Below are 21,962 nucleotides of genomic sequence, written 5' to 3'. Positions count from 1 at the left end.
GAATCTGCTACCACGCCCTAATACCAAGGTGGGACGCGGGCCAGCCTACTTCACCTTGGAGGCATTACCCCCTTGGAGCCGGCTTCAAGGCATTCTGCTCACTGGTTTCTTTCTTGTAGTTTTCAGCCTGTAAAAATGAATGAAAATGTTTCAGATAAGTGGAAAATACTAAAATATATTCTTCTCGGCTGATCTCAAACTTCATTTCTAGGCAAGTAAATGTACTCTTCTGGACTTTTCTCTCGATCATATTAAACTAAGTAGCCCAGTTCTCTTTTTAATTCTAATTCACTACTTCATAATCCCCAGAAGCTACGTTAATTCTTCTGATTCATCTGTGACTCCAGACAGGATCCAAAGAGAAGGCGTACAATCTCCTCCATGGGTTTTATGGAGAGTTCCTTTACCCTTCTGTGTTAGCCTCTTAAAGTACCGCGTCAACCTTAAAAGGGCACAGGAAAGGGCGATTCGGAAGGACCTAATCAGTTCAACAAACACAGGCCGGGGACACTCGGTCGCCTGGGCCACGTGGCCTGGGCCTTCTTTCGACCGATGCCGGGACGTACCTGCGCCTGGGTCCGAGGCGGCCGCACGACTGAGCCCTGGGGATCGGCTCCGGAAGGTCGGGCTGCGGAGAAAAAGAAGGGCGGTGGTGAGGGCGCCCGGGCAGGACAGCGCAGGGGACATTGTGTCTCGCGCGGCCCCGGGCTGGGCACGGCCGCCCGCCCCCCGGGCCACCGAGGACTGCTCTACCCCTTCGTTCTGGCCGCCGGGAGCAGCTGAGCTCGGGGCGGGCAAAGCTCGAGGGGACACGTGCCGACCCTCCCGCCGGACACCCTCCCGGAGGACACTCACCACCGAGCCGGGGACAGAAAGACCGAGCTCCGGCACTCTGCGCTGATACAAGCGCCGGGGAGTGGGGCGGGGCTGGCCAGCAAGCCGCAGCCAATCAGCGGGCCTGTCGGAGGGGGCAGGACAGGAAAGAGAGCAGCCAACCCTCAGAAAGACTGTGGGCGGGGACGGTAGGGCGGTCCATCGCCGGAACCGCGGGGCCATTGGCTGCCGGCGGCAGGTCATCCACCCATTGTCATGCTGCTGGCGACCCTGTACTTAAGCATCGTCCTCCTCGCGGGGCCTCTGGTGATCCCAAGTTCTTCCAGGCTGCTCCAGGTCAAGAACATTCCTTTCCTTAAGGATGCTCGATGTGTTCCGACTTAGAACTAGTCTTGTTCGGCTAGTTCACTCCCAGGGCCTCTTCCTTTTTCCTGGAAGGACCAGCCTTTTTCCGTGTTCATTTTCTAGGTTCGTGGAGAATAATCATCCAGAAGTAGGATTCGGGGGTGGGGGGAGGTGAGGTGGGCCACCCTCAGTGTACTCAAGGTGACGGACTTGAACTCGGCAAACAGTCGATGAACCGAGTAAAACAGGAGTATTGCTAAAATGATAAGTCGTTTTCCACCTGCTTCCCAATCTGTTTGCAAGTGAAAAATCTCACAAATCTCTTTTTAATCATCCTCAAGCTGTAGATGGACTCGGGGACGTGTTGAGCGACTTACTTGGGCCAGAGAGCAGCCTAGTAAGGGTGATTCTGGGATTTGAACTCAGATCATCTGAACGCAGAATGAGTCTCTTTGATTGGAGATAGGCGCTTCTATAGAGATGAAGATATAGAGGTTGAAAGAACAGCTTGCTCTTAACTCAGGTAGAAAGGGAAAGTGCTTATCAACTTGAGGGCCCCAAAGGGTAAAGGGAACTGAAAGATACAGGAGCAGTGCAGCTTGAGGTGAGTGAGTGCCTGTGGTGAAAGCATTTGGAGGGCCCTGTTGGCTTCTGTTTTATACCAAGAATAATTAAAAAGCGGCACCAGTGTTTCTGCCCAGGAGAATGGTAGGATCTGGTGTTGGGCGTGATTAAGGTTCGACTAAGGTGACTTGGGTAGAAGAAGAAACTGAACCAATTTTAGGAACATTAGCAGCCAGCCACTACCCTGTTGAAACGACAGAACACCAGTGTATTTGGACAACTGGGAACTATTACTTTTGTTTAACTGTGGCAATTGTAGCCCAGCTACAAACGAAGACTCTCGGAACTGGTAAATAATTCTTAGGACACTAATTCAGTCATTTGGTGGTAACCTGGAAGGATGCATGGTAGGGTGATGCTGCCCAACTGTAGCCTGACCTCAGTGCTCTGAGCACATTTCATTGGCTAAGCTAGGATCGTAGATGTGCTAAATGCGTTTTCAATACTAGGTGGATCTATAGCTGTCCAAAGGGACAATAAGAACAGATTCAGATTTGACTAGTGTTTAAGAAGGAGAGAGAAGAGATGGAGGGAGAAGCTGGTTCAATGGTTAAGAGCATTGACTCTTCTTCCAGAGGACCCAGATTCTGATCCCAACACCCACATGGTAGTTCATAACCATCTATAACTCCAGTTCCAGGGGATCCAGTGCTCTTCTCGGGCCTGTGAGGACACCAGACACACAGGTGGTACCCAGACACACACCCATACACATTAAAATAATTAAATGAATAAATTTTTTTTTAAAAAAAAGAGAAAAGAGGGCTGGAGAGATGGCTCAGTGGTTAAGAGCACTGACTGATCTTCTAAAGGACCCTGGTTCAATTCCCAGCACCAATATGGCAGCTCACAACTGTCTGTCACTCTAAGATCTGACACCCTCACAAAGACATACATGCAGGCAAGACACCAATGCACATTAAAAAAAATAAGTAAAAAGGGGAAAGATGAAAAATAAATTAGTGTATGTATGTGTGTATGTATATATGTGTGTATGTGTGTGTATGTGTATTCAGAAGAACTTTAAGGCAAATCAATCTAAAAGGAATATAAAGTAAAATTATGTTCTAAAAGCAACATATCACCATAGAAAATCTCCCACAAGAAAAAACGTTTAACACAGAAAATACAGGACATGTTTTAACTTGGTATAAAGTTAACTAATCTCAGAGTGAAGATCTGCTGAGTATTTAACCTGCAATGGATTCCATCTTTGCAGAATTTCAAGTAGTGTTTGAGCAGAGAGATTGAATGTTCTTTCTCTTTAAATGACCAAGCTACTTTGAGCCTTTCCTATCCTTTCTATTCATTTTCTCTTCTTAATGCAGGTATTGGATCCCATCTTCTTTCCTCTAGCATTTTTCTTCTGAAAAACTCGAAGGCAACAACCCACATCTGATGGTTTCCTCCCGTCCTCTTTACCACTGCTGACATTCAGTTGTACAACAAGAATTTCTGGAATCAAGACAAAAGAAGGCCATCTTAGTTACTTTTCTGTTGCTGTGACAAAACAGCACAACGAAGGGAACTTACAAAATAAAGTGTCTAATTGGACTTACAGTTTCAGAGGGTTAGAGTCCACGATGGCAGTGCAAACTCATGGTGGCCTGAACTTACATCTTGATTCATAAGCAGGTGGCAGAGAGAGCCTACTGGGAATGGCCAGTCCTTGGAAACTTCAAAGCTCACCCCTAGTGACACATCGCCTCTAACAAGGCCACACCTCCTAATCCTTTCCAAACAGTTCCACCAACTGGGGACCAAGTATTCAAACATATGAGCCTATAGGAGCTATTTTCATTCACACTACCACAAAGATGATGAGAACACACCCAAGATCTCATGTTCTCAACATGCTCTACCACAGAGCTACCTCCTTAGCCTTTCATTTTATTTTGAGACAGGGTCTCTCTTAGGTGTTCTGGTTGCTTTTTAACTTGCTCTGTTGTTGTGGGATATTTGTACGCTATGTGAAGATATATTGCTGTGATTGGTGTAATAAAGAGCTGAATAGCCACTAGCTAGGCAGGAGGTATAGGTGGGACTTCCAGGCAGAGAGAGGAAGTAGAAGGAGATAATCAAGAGACAGAGGGATGCCAAAGAGACATGGAGGGAGTCAGACATACAGAATGGAAGAAAGGCAAAAAGCCACATGGTAAAACACAGATGGATAAAAATGGGTTCATTTAAGTTATAAGAGCTAGTTAGGAACGAGCCTAAGCTACAGGCTGAGCTTTCATAATAAGTCTCCATGTTATTATTTGTGAGCTGGCAGGCCAAAGAAAAATTTGATTATATATGGCGTCCAATGTGGAGGCCCAACTATCCAAACATAGGGCCTGAGGAAGCTAAGAAAAGTTCTGGACGAGGAGCTGAATGAGGAGGCTTTCTGGTTCTGCAGTCTCTTAGGCAGGCTGGTGCTCCATGTCCAGAGACACTGCTACCCGCTGCTGCCATTGGGTTAGACCCAGCTAGCTACCAGCGCCATGTGCAAGTGCCATGTGCTAAGCAGAGCCTAACAGTTTAAGATTTGGCTCACGTGGTCAGAGGAGGCTGCAGACATGCAAAAAGTCAGATCCAGACTGAAAAAAGTCTCTGAACAGATATAATATGCTTTCAAATGCACTTAGATGCTAAAGAAAGAAAAGAAAATGGGTATAGGCAGTCACAGAAAAATGGTTTAAAAATAATAGTCTGTAGATGTAACCAACCGTCTTATTAAATAAGAAACACAGAAACAATGTAAAAGAGAAAGCTGAGAGGTCAGAGCTCAGAGCTAAAATCTCACTCTTCCTCCTGCTGTGCCAGCTTCCCGAAAGAGAGCTATTTCCTGTGTGTAAGTCGATTTTCCAGTCATTCTGCCTTCTCATTGGTTGTAAACCCAAACACGTGACTGCCTCGTCACTGTCTGAATGTACAGCCCCCTAGGTCTTAAAGGCATATGTCTCCAATGCTGGCTGTATCCCTGAACACACAGAGATCTATGGGATTAAAGGCGTGTGCCACCACCGCCACACTCTGTCTATGGCTCTAATAGCTCTGACCCCCCGGCAACTTTATTTATTAACATACAATCAAAATCACATTTCAGTACAATTAGAATACCACCACAATAGTCTTTAAAGAAAATGTAAAGTAATATAAAAAAATTAAGACATGGGAAGAACACAGGGCATCTGGATCCTGTATGGTGCTTTGTTGGTTTTGGAATTTTTTTTGAATGCTGATGAGTGAATAGAAGCTTGTGAGAGATATTTGATTATGGAAGGGACTGCTGAATTAAACCAGCCTATATACTTTAGAAATGTTATTGGCTTCAAAATGGAAGTTGGGAAGTGTGTTGTGTTGGGGGAGAGGTTATGCCTTTGTTTCCATGGGAAACAAAAAGTTATGGTTCTCTTCAAAATTAATGAAGATCAGATTTGATTGGGGGAGACCTCCTGAAAATCGTGGCTACAGACATGAAAAAAGAAACCCAGAAAGACTACAGGACAGGTGATGAATATGCTGATCCCTCTACTATGGGAACAGTTCTGAGACCGAATGAGACATGATTAATCTTATTGGCTACAGAATCCTCATGACTTATTATTACATGCCATTCTTTCATAGGACATGGATGCAGGTTTGGTTATGCAGTCAAAATGGGCTTATAAAATTGACAGATGCCTTTTACCTGCTCAAATACAGAACAAAAAAATCATCTTTAACTGACTTGTGCATAATGCACATCCCATACTTGTGTTAATGCAGATACATATGTTACTTTTAAAAGTTTGTGTGTTTTCAGGAAAAAAAAAAAAAAAGGACCAGACACCAATAAAGATGAGTATCCCAGATGATCCAGCCTTTCAGAATGCCTCAGTTGCAGTTCCTCAAAATTCTGCATTCAGAACAACTTCAAAGCTGCTAGCTGAGATGGTCCAGCCTCACAGACTATTCAGCCAGAACTTCAGATAAGCCTTGCACTTTCCCACCACACCACACTGGACAGCAGCTAGTTCTCGCAGGATTTAACCATTATCCCACTTTTCTCAGGGTCCCCTAAAGATACCACCATCCCCAGACAACAGGAAGCAGTCTAGAGAACATGATGCCCACATTCCCAAAAGGTGGGTTGGGTGGTTTTGGTCATCTGGCGGGTTATGGATGTTTGTCATCATTTAGTGGGGGTTGGTTACAAGTTGGCATTGGTCATGGTCAGGAAGAAAGCTGATCAAAGGAGATTAGATTTAGGGATCTCTTTCTGAAAGGAAAAAAGAGGAATAGTGTATAGAAATGATGGGATAAAAGGGTGGATTGTTGAGTCTACTTTTAAACTAAAAAACAACTATTAATCTCAAATATTTTACATTGGTATGGATTTTTGTATGTTGATACAAATTTATTTTTGCTATACTGTATATATGTTTCTACTCTTGTTTAAGATATTGTACCCATGCAGCTCATTTAAAATGTATAGTTAAAAAGTACAAGTTAGTAGTTAGTTATCTATAATAAACTTATAGTCATGTTAGGTATGTTTTCAAGATCAAACAGATATATTTTAAAGAGACAGATGGTCTTCAATCACTTCAAAGACCTACAGAATATGGCATTTAAATTTTTTTAATAACATAAGGCTTTTCATGACAGTGAGACATGTCTGGTCCTGGCAGCACCAATTTACTTTAAAAAAGGATGATGGGCATCAAAGAAGCTCCATGTGAAGTTTGCTTTCAATGTGGCAAAGCTAGCCATTTGGGCAAGAAACTGCCTTTGCCTCCACTGCTGACAGTATGCTGTCCAAATTGGACATGCAGGACACAAAAGAAAGTGACTGCTGAACTTTGCCAAGACAAGGTAGGACAGTCCTTCAAAATTCCTGCTTCACAAAAAAAGTCAGTCAGATATGCTAGGCCTGTAAGCTGAATATGAATGCCCAATGTTGCAGAGGAACCTTGGGTGACTGTCCAGGAAGCCAGCTGTTTCTGTTATTTCTATAGATTTGTAACTTGCTTGTTCTGCACTTCCTGTTTACTCAGGTAATATTATATCCTTCTCAGGTCTTTTATGGGATTGAAGACCAGATAGTTATAGTTACAGTTTTCCTTGTTACCAGATTCAGAAAAGAACCTTAGATAAGAGATGTAAAGTTTATACGGTTGAGAAACATTAAAGCTTAAGCAGTTTATCTAAAGGGATGTTTTAAGATCTAAAAAGATATTTTTAGAATGGTAATACAAGTTACAATAAAAAGTAGTTTAGGTATAAAACTTTAGATTCATCAAGATAAGAAAGATAATACAGAACTTGCTCTGAATTTGCCAAATACAAATGGACTGGATATTGTAAATGTAATTCTTACCTGATAATTCTTCTTCTCCTTCTTCTTCATTTGTTTGTTTGTTTGTTTGAGACAGGGTTCTCTGTGTGGTTTTTTAAGCCTGTCCTGGAACTTGCTGTGTAGACCAGGCTGTCCTCAAACTCACAGAGATCTGCCTGCCTCTGCCTCCTGAGTGCTGGGATTAAAGGCGTGCACCACCACCACCACCACCACCACCACCACCACCACCACCACCACCACCACCACCACCACTACCACCACCACCACCACCACCACCTGGCCTGATAATAGTTCTTATTGTGTATAGTTTTATTATGTTAGAGTTAAAACCCATCCTTTTTATTTAGATGACACCTGATAGTTTTCCTTACTGTATATAGTTTTACTATGTTAGAGTTAAAAGTTTTTCTCTTTATTTAAACAAAAAGGGGGAAATGTTGTGGGACATTTGTACACTGTGTGAAGATATATTTCTGTCTCTGGTTTAATAAAGAGCTGAATAGCCAATAGCTTGTGTAGCTCAGGTATGCTTCCAACTTATTATCTTTTTTAGCTTTGAGTGCTGGGATTACAGGTATGTGTACCACTCTATACCCAGGTATCCTTTTCTTTCTTTCTTTCTTTCTTTCTTTCTTTCTTTCTTTCTTTCTTTCTTTCTTTCTTTCTTTCTTTCTTTCTTTCTTTCTCTTTTTTTTTTTTGGGGGGGGGTAGTTTTGGGCCTGGTCTCCCTCATGCTCTACACCTTCCAAAACCTCTATTACTTTGAAACAGTGTCTCACTAAGTTACCCAGTCTGACCTTGAACTCACTATAGCCCAGGCAAGGCTGGAACTTTCCATCCTCTTGCCTCAGCCTCCTGAATAGAAAGGACTACACCCTTGCACTACCATGCCTGGCTGTGTGCTTAACCTATTTAAATTTCCAGGGTGTGAGATGACTTTTATTTGCAAGTTTTCTATTAATAATAAAATGCATTTTTAGAAATTTTGGAAGAGAGAAAATTTCCAAACATGCACAAAAAAAAGTTCAAGGAGCCACACCTGTGCATTCTTCTCCCAGCAAACAACTGTTCACCCCAGACCACTTGCTTTGCATACCCATTCTAGCTATCATTTTTTTTAAATCCAAGTATTTAAAAAAAAACTTAAGCCTCATTATTCTTCCTCTAAATAAAAACTTCGGTATTTATTTTGAAAGAAAAGCCGGAATTATGATTGAGTACAATGCCAGTATAATTGCTCGAACAAACAATGGCTCTATTGTCATACAACGTTACTTTACAGTGTGTTCCTTTCAATAAGGACCTAAACAAGGTCTCTCCATTATGCTTATTCGTGTTCTTTTAAGGCTCTTTTAGTTTAGAAGAAACAATGAGCTACTTTGTAATGTCTCTGACTTTTTAGATAACTTTTTGAGGTTGAATGCAAGTGTTCTAAGTCACCCTTTTAAGTGAACAAATCAGTATTTTTGATATTCCTCTAAGTTTTGTAATCATCACCATCGTCTACTCCCAGATCATTTGCACAGTCAGAGTTTTATTGGAAAAAGAAGCCCCATGGCGGCTGGAGAGATGGCTCAGCAGATAAGCACACTTGCTCCTCTTGCGGGGGACCTGAGTTCAGTTCCCAGCACCCGCTTCAGATGGCTTGCGGCTGCTGCCTGTAACTCCAGCTGCAGAGGATCTGAGGTCCTCCTCTGGCTTCTCTGGACACCCACAAGTTCACACACAGATTCACATGTACACACATAAAAATAAATAATCAATAAAATTTCAACCCCCCCCCCAAACTTCCCTAGTCCTTAGAAAACATTCTCTATGGATTTTTCTTTTCTATATTTTTCATAGAAATGGAATCACACATGTGACCTTTTTTCAAACTAGACTTTCTTCATTTATACTTGTTTTCAAGCTTTCTCCATGTTATATCGTGAATCACACATCAGTTTAGTTTATGGTTGAACAATAATTGCCGTGTGAGGAACAACATTTTGTTTAGCCATCCATCAGGTTCTGTGTAGTCTGTTTCCTGCACCCTGCAGTCTTGACAGACCTTGAATTCCTTGTGTGTAGCCACAGCTAGCCTTGACCTCCTGATCTTTCTTTCAGGGATTACAGACAGGCATGGACCACCACACTCTACTGTTTTCTACCTTTAGAGACCAGGCCACTGTCCTGAGGTTTTCTGCTTGTAGGGTTTGATGAATTGTTTATTTCTGGCATTATTATTTCTGTTTTTCTCGTACACTTAAGAGAAATTTCATGTTTCTAAAGGTTTGACGGTCAAACTTTAGTGCATGAAATAAATCCACTGGTCTGCCTGCTAGAGATACAGAGTATTAGGCCATATTACACGAGAATCATTTAAAAAATAGATTTATTTTATTTTACATATGTGAGCATTTTGTCTGCATGGATGTCTGTGTACCATGAGTTTGCCTGGTGGCCGAGGAGATCAGAGAGGGTATCAGATTACCGTATGGGTGCTGCATGGCGCTTTGAGTTTTCTGGAAGAGCAGTCAGTGCTCTTCAGTGCTGAGCCAGTTCTCAGTCCTAGAGAATGATTCTAAATGCTCTCTGGTGGAGGCTGGGACTCTATGTTTAACACATCAATTGCTCTGTTCTCAGATACTGAGCATAATTTAGACACATATATGTAAGAATACTATATAAAAAAATCCTCAGTGTCCCTAAAGCTTGACTTTAGCAACACTTGGCATTACACAGGAAATGCCGTAAAAACAGCTGTCAGGTTCCCTAATACGTTTAAATCATAAATTTTCAAACATCACTTTTAGAATTACTAAAAAGGGCCTTAACTCTGGGGTGAAGCTGGACAGAATTGACAGAATGATGGCCATTATATGGAGAATTATGTGTGGTGTTTATTAACCTCCCCACCCTGAGCCAAGTTTAGCTTTATAGGTGATGAAATCCAGGTGCCTCTAATAACTAATTTATTGTACAGGTCTTTACAGTATTGACCTCCAGATTTGCAAATGCACTCCAATTAATTAATTAGATAGGGGAAATTGATTTTATGGGGGGGAGAGAGAGGGAGAGGGAGAGAGAGAGAGAGAGAGAGAGAGAGAGAGAGAGAGAGAGAGAGAGAGAGAGAGAGAGAGAGAATGCTACAGTGTTCTCGTGGAGGTTAGAGGGGTCAACTCTTGGGAGTTGGTTCTCTTCCACTTTGCGATCCAGGGATCCAACTCAGGTCACCAGGCTTGGCAAAAAGAGCTTCTACCTGCTGAGCCTTCTCTCCAGCCCAAATGTAGGGAAATGAATCCGATACCACTTTCTTTAATTTGACCCAGAACAGCTCAAGTTGTGACTGTTGTAAGGTGGCTATCATTTTACCCTAGAAGTAGGCCATAACCAAGGGCAGCCATTACTGCTCTCATATTGTCACTGTGTAAACAATGCATTTTACAACAGAGAAGCTCCCGAATATGAAGAATTGTTTTCTCTCATGTCCCTGGAAACGTGTTTATGATCCCTTAATAGAAAAATAGTGCTGTTAAGGGTGTTTTAACGCCTGACCTCCAAGCTGCATACGGAGTTCCATTTACTTTGATCTCATGATCTATTAAAGAAATGGCAAGACACACGGGGCAGTGGTGGCACATACTTTTAATCCCAGCACTCGGGAGACAGAGGCAGGCAGATCTCTGTGAGTTTGAGGCCAGCCTGGTCTACAGAGTGAGTTCCAGGACAGCCGGTCTACAGAGTGAGTTCCAGGACAGCCAGGGCTACCCAGAGAAACCTTGTCTCAAAAAACCAAGGAAGGAAGGAAGGAAGGAAGGAAGGAAGGAAGGAAGGAAGGAAGGAAGGAAGGAAGGAAGGGTAAAACAGCAGAGGGAGACTATTGATACTTTTGGGGGGCTGTGGTGATTTGAATGAGAATGGCCCCCATAGACTCATATGTTTGAGTACTTGGTCCCCAGTTGGTGGAACTGCTTGAAAAGGATTAGGAGGTGTGGCTTTGTTAGAGGAGGTGTGTCACCGAGGGCTTTGAGGCTTTGAGGTTCCAGAAGCCCACAGAACGACTCTTAGCCCTTTTGATTGCTGTGTCAACATCTACGCATCCGGGCACTTCTCCAGTGCCATGCCCACCCGCCTGCCTGCTGCCAAGCTGCTCTCCATGATGGTCATGAATGCTAACCCTCTGGAACCTTGAGCCCCCAAATTAAATGCTTTCTTTTACAGGTTGCCTTGGCCATGGTATTTTGTTACAGCAATAGAAAAGTAACTATGGCGAGGGCTGTGAGAAAAAAAAAAAAAAAGACGGTTTCCAGGAAAAGGAAATGATGGTTTCTGGAAAGGGGTTCCTAAAATGGCTGTAGCATGCGCAGCTTCATGGGACAATCCATCAGACACTGGGAATAAAGGACAAGGGGTTGAGGGGAACCCTCTGCAGTTATTCTTGATAGGTTCACAAGACATTCAAGAAGGCAGGGAGGGCAGCTTAGCTCCTCTGGCAAGGCCCAGCAGACATGAGCAGGGCCATTAGTCCTGGATTCCTTGAAGGGCTGGGTCTTGATCAGGCTTCAACTGCTCAGCCTTCTCAGAACCCTGGGGACATTTCCCCCAACATCAGATCCGGTATAATGCATTTCTCCTGACAAAGAACTAATTTCCGTTGTGGATCATCAGGGACACAGTGTGGCAACACCTACCTCCTCACATCCCGCATTGTTCTCCCTCTCCCTGGCCCCAGAGGTCCCCCCACCTTTCTTGGTTTATGTCATCTCAGCAGGTGATACACATCTCCTTCTTGCATTTTTATCTGAAATATGAAGTGGCACTGTTGTCAGCCCCTCGAGTTCTGAATTGCTCATCTCCCCTAGGGAACACACTTTCCATATTTTATTTAAGTCTTCTAATGCTTGACATTTTGAACAAAACATGTATTTAGTTGGTTCTCCACAAAAGATGTTCCATTTTTATCGTTTCATTTGTCTTTAGTTATTGAATTTTAAATAGCATTGTTGAATGTGTTGACTCACAGAGGGAAAAATGTGATGCTTTAAAAAAAAAAAAAAAAAAAGCTTCGGATGTACAGATCTCCTTGTCACTTGTGTTTCCTGCTCATCAGAGAAAGCTAGAGCACATCACCCAGCAATTTTCTCAGCATGTGCTTCGGAAGAAGGATGTGGAAAAGGTTCTGAGGGATGAAGAAATCCTGATACTCTCCAATGGGCACCGTTCCTGTGTGTGCCAGAGGAGTCCTGCTAATACCCAGCACACAGAAAGGGCAGCAACAAAGGACTGGGCACTCCACCAGGACCTTGCAGGGGGCACAATTACCACCGTCCCATTTGAGAGTCCTCGGTTGCTGCCAATACCTTGACACTGTTGTGTTCAGGCAGACACCCGGCCTCAGGAGAACTGGCTGAGGTCAGGGTTTGGAAACTCAAATGCCTAGTGTTGCCAAGAAGGTCACACAAAAGGTGAGGAGGCCTGGATAAAAGATTGTGGTGAGTCAGGGAGACATGTCACCCTTGAAGGAGGCCACTCCACTCAGCTACTTCTGGCCACAACCAGGAATGTGGGACCCTGAATGGCTAAAGCTTTTGATAGCTCAAAGACACTGATAATGTGGGGTTTTTTGTTGTTGTTGTTTCTTTATTGTGTATATGTGTGTTTGTGTGTGTATGCACACATTTGTGTCGATGCCTGTGAGCAGGTACATGTGGGAGACATAAGGCAACTTCTGGTGTCATCCCTTAGGCACTGCCCACCTTGTATTTTGAGACAGTCTTGTCTTTGGCCTGTAGCTCACTGAGCAGGCTAGGCCAGCTGCTAGGGCATCCCAAGGATCTTCCTGTCTCTGATTCTCTAGTACTAGAATTCAAGGGGCTTGTCACCATGCCAGGCTTTGTTGAAGTGTGTTCTGGGGATTGAACTCAGAACCTCATGCTTGCAGGATGTGGTATTTTGAATGTAATTGGCCCCCATAAGCTCATAGGGAGTGGCACTATTAGGAGGTGTGGCTTTGTTGGGGTGGGTGTGGCCTTGTTAGAGGAAGTGTGTCACTGTGGGAGTGGGTTTTGAGGTTTCCTATGCTCAGGATACCGCCCAGTGTTTCAGTTGACTTCCTGTTGCCTGCGAGATGTATGGCTCTCCACTACCTTTCCAGCACCATGTCTGCCTGCACGTTACCATGTTCCCCACCATGATGGTAATGGACTGAACCTCTGAAACTGTAAGGGAGCCACCCCAGTTACATGTTTACATTTATAATAGTTGCTGTGGTCGTGGTGTCTCCTCACAGCAATAGAAACCCTAACTAAGAGCCGGGCGGTGGTGGTGCACGCCTTTAATCCCAGCACTCGAGAGGCAGAGCCAGGCGGATCTCTGTGAGTTCGAGGCCAGCCTGGGCTACCAAGTGGAAAGGCGCAAAGCTACACAGAGAAACCCTGTCTCAAAAAAAAAAAAAAAGAAAAAGAAAAAAAAAAAAGAAACCGTAACTAAGACACAGGATAAACACTTTACTGACTGAACTATTCTCCTTGGTCCCAATAATCTGAGTTTATGATGGTTTCTTTTCTTTTCTTTTTAAATTTTCTCCTGAGATAATGTATCATGTTGCCCAGGCTAGCCTCAAACTCATTATGTAGTCAAGGCTGGCAGTAAACTATCGGATCCTCTTGCTTCCACTTCTCAGGCGCTGGCACCACAGGTGTACACCATCATGCTTGGCTGTGATAATTTGAAGTTTCATGTGAACTCATTATATTTTAGATTATTGGCATTGCTTCAAATGGATCTTAAACACAGCAATAGTTAAACTAGATCTGTCTAGGGGTCATCAGCTTTAGAACTCTGGATTTAGGGGACATAAATACTTTACATTAATACCAGAAACTAATAGAAGAGAATCAGATTAGAGGTGAGTGAAAATTACGTTACAGCAATTTTGTCAAAGCCATTATTGGAGACTCAAACCATGGCCCTTGTAGGGACAAATGTGCTATGGTTAAGAACCAGAGGCCAGGCTTCTGTGGATGGGAGCCATTGTCACCGGCAGCTCAGGATGAAATGGATCATTCAAGCCCAGTCAATCAAAGCTCACATGCTGAGGACTGTGAGCCAGTGTTACGGCCCTTCTGTGTGAAGGCTGTCCTGTTACAAGGTTAATACTCATCAAATGGAAAGAGAGCAGCATATTTACAGAGACTGCTTTGTAAGACGCTAAGCCTGTATTTCTCAACCTGTGCGTTGTGACCCCTTGGCGGGCAGTCAGACGGCCCTTTCACGGGGGTTACATTCAGATATCTTGTATAACAGATATTTACAATTTATGACAGTAGCAAAGTTACAGTTACAAAGTAGCAACAAAATATTCTTATGGTTGGGGGTCAGCACAGCATGAGGAACTGTATTAAAGGGCCACAGCATTAGGAAGGTTGAGAACCACTGCTCTAAGCCTTGATTTGCTGTCAGGGAAAGCAGCGGGAATTTAGACAGCCCGCACTTGCCTTTCTGAAGAGTGATGGGCAGATAGTAATGTTCTGCTGGGATTGGATTTCAGCAGAGCGTTGTCTGCTAATTAACTAGGGAGAGAAAGCATGGCTATACAGTTACAGACCACAGACCGACCTGTAACTGAGTACAGTTTTAAATGGAATCCAAACTTTGAGAAGTTAAATTGAGTTTCAGGAGAAACATCAGACTTAAGAGAGGTCATGTCGGAGGGCAATTCTGGGAGGCTGTATTGTATGAACCAAACTTCTAACTCTGGCTCACCTGTTGCTGCTGAGGTTGTAGGTACTGAACTGCTTTGGGTTCTAATTTGGTTGAATTAGAGGAATCTCAACATCATGCTTAATTATTCTAGTTTATTCTTTATTTATTTTTAAATTTAAAATTATTTTTATTTTATGTGCATGGGTATTTGGCCTGCATGTATGTGTGTGTACCACTTGTGTGTCTGGTACCTCTAAATGCCAGAGGAGGGTGTTAGGTCTCCCAGGACTGGAGTTATAGATGTTGTGGACCATCATGTGGGTGCTGGGAATCAAATCCAGCTCCTCCGGAAGAGCAAGCCGGTGCTCTTAACCACTGACCCATCTAGTCCTCTGTATTTGATTTTTTTTTAACATTGTTTCTCTGTTGCTGTTTATAGTTGCTGACTTAATTTGCCTGACTTCTATTTTATTTTTCCAGGTTTCAGGGCTGGGAATTGAACCCACAGCCTCCAGGCAGCTCTCTGCCACTCAGGCACAGCCCTCCTTGTCCGTCTCATTTACTTCCAAAGAGATGTCAGATGAGTCCTTTGGCTCACCGGCGGTTTCATGTCTGTCTTGGTGTCTTTGTATTGAGACCAGAAAGGGACGAAATAGGATGCTATGGGGTCTTTGCCAATGGTCCAAGCTGGCCTGGAACTCAAAATTCTCTGCTTTGGTCTTCTATGTGCTGAGCAAAAATATATTTGGGAGCAGTATGAAGTTATCTATGGTTCACCCTATTGTGCTAAAAACAAAACCACAATTGCTTTATTAAAACACAGTGCTTAAAACAAATTATGCAGTGATTATAACTGTATTGTAATTCACTAGAATTCATTACCAAGCCCATTATCCAAGTCCTTGGAGACTGTGGGACAGAGAACTCTGACATTCTGTTGGTGGTAAGTTAATGGGATCACCTCCACACCAGTTTAACATTGTCTCCCAAAGTTCGTACTCATGAGGTTGATAGCAAGCAGAAATAAGTACATGTGCACTGGAGGGCATACAAAGTTCCAGCAACATGTTTGGTGATGAGATCCAAGTAGAAAAAACAACAACACTCAAATCTATTGTACGTGCATTAAGAGATTTTTGGATAATAGACTAAATACTATGCAGCATTGGAAACCAATTAATTACTGCTCCCCCCCCCCCTTTTTTACACACTAGGGATGAAACTCTAGGCCTTGCAATACGGTAGGCAAGCATTCTACCTCTGTGGCTCAGCCCAGAACCACGGCTTTTCTGAGCAACATGGACCAATCTCATAAATATATTTAGGAAAAGCACAAACTACATGTTTTTATGCAAATGTACACAAACAAACAAACAAAAAACACACAAAGCCAAACTATGGTGTTGGAAAAGAGGAAGGGGTTTCCTGGGGAAGTGGAAGAATGATCAGGGACGGGAAGGGTGCTGGAGAGGGGGGGATGGGTGTCCTGGTGATGGGCACTGTTCTATGCCTTCACCTGGGCAGCCATTGCACAGGTGTGTCTGTTTTTATCAGCACTCATGTATTAAGTGCTTTCCTGTATGTTATGTCTTAAATAAACATTAAAAGCACAAGAGTTACAATCTTTTTATTTAGATATGAGAAGTCTTTCAATGTTGTAAAAACCTGGAAGAATCCTTCTATTTGGGAGCTGAAGCTCATTGTTTTTGCAGTGACTTCTATCAAATGACTCATAATTACTATCCTCTAGCCCAGTGGTTCTCAACCTTCCTAATGCCGCGACCCTTTAATACAGCTCCTCATGTTGTGGTGACCCCCAGCCAGAAGATTATTTTTGTTGCTACTTCATAACTGTAATTTTGCTACTGTAAATATTTTTTTGGAGATAGAAATTTGTCAAGGAGGGTTGCAACCTACCGGTTGAGAACCAATGTCCTAAAACATAATTATACTACCTTTGTATTTATTGATGGATTTTATCAGTGCCAGGTGCCAGGTAAGACAAGTACTTTACCAGCCAGCACACCTCCAGTCTACACACTATTTATTATTATTATTATACACTTTGAAGCTCAAGAATACTTTCATTAGCATATAAGAGAGAAGCAACAGGGCAGACAGGCTGAGTCCTGGCAGCTTCCGTGAGGGACATGGAGAAGAGGAAGAAGGTGAGCCATGCTGTTTACAATGGAGGTCAGCGAGCAGCCATGGCAAAGGTGGGGGCACAAAAAGGCTCACTAACTGAATGCAGAGAACAGAGAGCCCATGGTGCATGCTTAGCCTTTGGCCAAAACCTGAAAAAAAGATAATGAAAGAAACCCCTCGGGTGGCGGTGGCACACGCCTTTAATCCCAGCACTCAGGAGGCAGAGGCAGGCGGATCTCTGTGAGTTCGAGGCCAGCCTGGTCTACAAAGCAAGATCCAGGACAGGCACTAAAACTACACAGAGAAACCCTGTCTCAAAATAGAAAAAAAAAAAGAAAGAAAAGAAAAAGAAAAGAAAACCCTACAGCCAGGACTGCATAGAGAGAAGCTTATACTTCTCTGAGTCCTAACTCAAATTCTCAGAAAAGTGGGCGATGGAAGCCGCTGCAAGCGTCTACACTCTTTTTTTAAAAAAATCTTATTTTTTATGTATGTATGTATGTATGTATGTATGTATGTGTGGGTGATCTTGCGCATATCCCCACTGCACACATGTGGAGGGCAGAGAACAACTTGTCGGAGTCAGTTGTCTGATTTTACCATGTGGGTGGTGTGTGTGGGAGGTTTGAACTCAGGCCTTCAGGCTTTGAGGCTAGTGCCTCTAACCACTGAACCACCTGTCCAGCCATCTACACTCTTTCTGGAAATTTTGTTTGTTTGTTTTGTTTCTTTAAGACAAGATCTCATGCAGCCCAGACTGACCTGGAACTCACTGTATAACCAAAGATGACCTTGATCTCCTGATCCTCTTGCCTCCATGTCCTCAGTACTAAGATTTCTGGCATGCAGTCCTCATGGTCATTCATTTAACAAGCTCCCACAGGGGTGAGTGCCTGAGATGGAGACCTCTACACTGCCCAGTGTCTTCCCCCACACAAGGTTGCAACTGAAAGAGAATCTTATTTAAAAGAATATAAAACTATTGCATCAACTAGTTCTCTCGAGACCCTTGAACCCACTTACCAGCTCTCACGATCCTGAAAAGGCTCGTTAACCGAATGCAGCCCTCAGAGCCTGTCAGGTCCTCCGTGACTATCTTTTTCGGCCACTGGGACAGTGACCGGTGACCAGCATTTGTGTAGATGTTCACAGGGCACGGAGTAGCAGAGCTGTTCCTAGGAGGATGAGACTCGCATGACCTGAAAGGGCAGACTTCACTCTTGTCTGTTTGCCCTGTTTCCTGAGAAGAGATGAAGAGCTGGGACTCTCAGACTTGACAAAGGGGCCGTGGAAGGGCCCGCGAGATGGCTCAGTAAAAGTAAATGTGCTTGCAGTACAAAGATAAAGATGCACAGAACCCAAGTGAAGGCAGAAAGGGAGAACCGACTCCACACAGTTGCGTGTGCACTTGCACACACGCATGCACGTGTGAGCACGCACACACACACACACACACTAATACTAAATAAAATAAAATCTAATGTGAGAATTCAGGACAGTCTTGTTTTGCTTTCTGTGGGCCACGTGGTTTAGTTGTGACTTCCTAGGACAGGGACAAAGAGAATTGTAGGGAATGGCCTTTGTGGGACAGTGTCTCAGGGACCGGTTCTGTGAGCCTGGCCTCCAAGCAGCCAGAGTGGGTAGGGAGTTGTTAAAATGGAAATGAGCCCGTATGAGCTAGGGGAAGACTGGGGCGTGACACAGGAAGAGGCCATTTTTCTTTCATTGTATGGGCTGGAAAGCACATGACGGTCTCATTCTAATCTGGCTACAGGATCACGCACCTGGCCCTAGCAGCTACTTTAGCCTCCCTCCAGTTTTACCATCTCTCAGCAGGCGCTCATTGAAGGAACATTCTCTGAGCACCTACTATGTGCCTACAAGTCTGAAGGATCCAGCTGTGAACAGAGATCAGACCCCCCTGGAGAATATATATCTTCTTGCTTCATGAAGAAGATAGGTGCCATTTAACAAGATTTTCCTCACCCTAATGGAAGGGCTTCCTCCTTTCCTCCATCTTGGGACCTTTGATGTGCCCCGATGCTCACCCCTCGTGGGAACAGCTGACACAACGCGTCACTGGTCACTAGCGCATCACTGGTTTTTCCTCGTGTACTGCTTGGGAGTGAACCCAGGCTAGCACAGCACCCCAGCACTCAACTGTACCCCACACCCTGTCCCTTTCTTCTTCTTCTTTTGATTCAGGGCTCTTGCTAAGTCGCCCAGGTTGACCTTGAATTTACTCTGCAGCCCGGGGAAGCCTTGGACTTGTAATCTTTCGGCCTCAGCCGCCTAAATTTCCAGGGTTATAAACCCCTGCTGCCAGGCCTAAGGCCCTTCCCTTTCGGGTGAGAAACACATTTACCGTTTCCCACACTGAGCATCTCAACAAAAGAAACTAATAAATAGGAAAGTCCACTGAGGCCCTCGCCTCCCTCAAGTTTTTGCTGAAGAGTCATCCTAATTTTACAGCCAGACTTCTTCAGGATGCCTGACTTCTACCGAAGCCAGTCTGTTTCAACTTCCGCTGGCCGACTCGTCCGGCAGACCCCGCCCTCCCACATCTACCAGAGCCTCCAGTTCTACTCAAATCAGACCAGGACGGGAGCAGAGAGACCCTTTTCAGGAGAGCAAGATGGTGAGTGCTATGGTTAAGACTGAGTGAGCTGACTGTTTCTGGTAAAATAAGGGCCCGGGAAAGGAAGCATCTGAGGTCGTCCCGTGATGGCGCTGGCCGCTTAACCAGGAAGACGTCCTGTGAGAAGCAAGCTTTGAGGGATCCGTGGACCTGAGGGAGAAGGAAGATGGTAGGGCAAGTGTGGGCTGCAGGCCTGGAAGCATGGAGTGGGGGTGACGGGCTCAGGGAGAAACCCTCACGGAAGGTGTTTTTGAGCTCTTCCATTGTTCACTTCACGACCCTCCTTCCCCTCACAGCCAAACTCCTTCAGAGTTTATCGTCTCCTCTCCTTCTACCATATAACCATTTCCCACACTGTGTCTCAACCTCCCACCCAAACTACCCTAGAGAGTGACAGAGCACCCTTTAGAGTTGATGCTTGCATGGTTCTGGAGAGCTCGTTCTCTCTCTCTCTCTCTCTCTCTCTCTCTCTCTCTCTCTCTCTCTCTCTCTCTCTCTCTCTCTCTCTCTTCCCATCCCCTTCTCATCTTTTTTTTTTTTTTTTTTTTTTCTGTATATGTTTGCGTGTCAGAGGACAACTCACAGAGTCAGTTTCTCTTCACCCGTGTGGAGTTTGGGGGTGGAACTCAGGCGGGGTGGAACTCAGGTGGGGTAGAACTCAGGCGGTCAGGCTGGGCAGCAGGCCCCTTTACCCACTGAGTCACCCCCACCTGACTCTGGGGTTCTTTTCCTTTCTTCTTCCCAAGATCTCACTATGCATGTAGACTTGGCTGAACTGGAAATCACTGTGTAGACCAGGTTGACCTCGAACTCAGAGAGATCCACCGGTCCCAGCCTCAGAAGTGCTGGGATTAAAGGTGTGTGTCATTAAAGGTGTGTGCCACCACACACCGGCTCTGGGCACCTTTCTTAAATTCCCTGAGCCTCGGCTCTCTTTCCCCCTGAACACAGAATCTAGTACCACCTTCCTCAGAGAACTGTGAGGATGACACGTATCTTAGAAAGAGGTCCAGTTGCCGTCATTATTTCTCTGGCATCATTATGCAGCTGCTGGTTGTGGTGACGCATGCCGGGGTGGTGAGATATGTTGATTTGATACCTGCTGGTTGTGGTGGCATGTGCCGGGTGGTAGGATCTGCTGATCTTAGAATTATATTTGATAGTTTACAGTCCCTCTCTCTTTGAATACTCTGTTCCTATCACACCCCCAGCCTTTGTCCTCTCTAATTCAAAAGTTCTCCTGGTTTCCATTGGCTCCTCTTCTCTCACGGCTGCCTTGCAGGATGGAGTTCTGATCATCATCCCTTTGTCTTCTGTTCCACCTTCCCTGGGTCAAATTCCTCCAGAGTTCATGTCCTCCATCAACTCTACACTAATCACTCTTAGACTGATCTCTCCGGTGAAGTTTTTTCTTAGCCTCAGATCTCATAGTTAAGGGCTCATTGGAGGAATGATTCAAGCACTTAGTGCTTGTCCGCAAACTCCACACCCTGAGCCAGGCTCCTGATCACCCTCACCTGATTCTTAGCCTTCAGCATTTCCCATTAAAAAATAAAAGTGTGGGGGGGGGCGGGGGGGGGGAGGAGCGCAATAGAAGTTTCAGCTGTTAAGAGCACTGGCTGCTCTTCTAGAGGAGCTGGGTTCAATTCCCAGCACCCACATGACAGCTCACAACTGTCGGGAACTTTAGTTCCAGGGAATTTAATGCCTCTTCTGGCTACCGTGGGCACCAGGCATGCACATGGAGGACAGACATATATGCAAGCCAGATACCCATACACACGGTAAAAATAAAAAGTGGCACACACTTTAGTCTAGTCAGAAACTTGGGGCTGGTCCCTGTCTTCCACCCCAGTCGACCGCAAAAGCCGGTTTTTATTCTGTCTACCCCGACCTCCCCCCAAGGCCACTCCTCCAAATGCAAGCTACCATCAACTCTGGGACCCTCTCAGATGCCTATTTATTTATTTATTTATTTATTTATTTATTTATTTATTTTGTGTGTGTGTGTTTGAACGTGTGTGGGCACATACATGTGTATACATATATGCATATGTATGGTGTGTGTAGGCCCAAAGTTGACATCAAAAGTCTTCCTTGATTGCCTATTTTTTGAGGCAGGGTATCCCAGTTGAACCCAGAGCTCACCAGCTTGGTCAGTCTAGCCTTCTCCTGTCCCTGTTTTTTCGGGTGCTCGTTACAGACAGGCTGCTGTGCTCACATGGAATTTGTGTGGATTCTGGGGATCCGAACTCTGAGCCGTCTCCCCAGCCCGCTCAGATTCCTAACTGGCTTCACCTGGAGCATCTCCCCTGCCCTTCCGCTTTCCTTCACCAAGGGCAGCCGCCAGAGCAATGCTTTTTC

General features: G+C 44.5%; 1 non-coding gene across 1 annotated transcript; it reads right to left on the bottom strand.

Annotated features, from left to right (window-relative positions):
• Positions 1-333: 333 nt before the first annotated feature.
• LOC121821043 (small nucleolar RNA SNORA26) lies at positions 334-455 on the bottom strand. Its single transcript, XR_006061745.1, has one exon. It is a non-coding gene; the product is annotated as a small nucleolar RNA SNORA26 (small nucleolar RNA).
• Positions 456-21,962: the final 21,507 nt, after the last annotated feature.

Source organism: Peromyscus maniculatus, chromosome 10 (genome assembly GCF_049852395.1).
Source record: "Peromyscus maniculatus bairdii isolate BWxNUB_F1_BW_parent chromosome 10, HU_Pman_BW_mat_3.1, whole genome shotgun sequence".
NCBI classification, from domain to species: Eukaryota; Metazoa; Chordata; class Mammalia; order Rodentia; family Cricetidae; genus Peromyscus; species Peromyscus maniculatus.
This window is presented reverse-complemented; position numbering and strand designations above follow the sequence as displayed.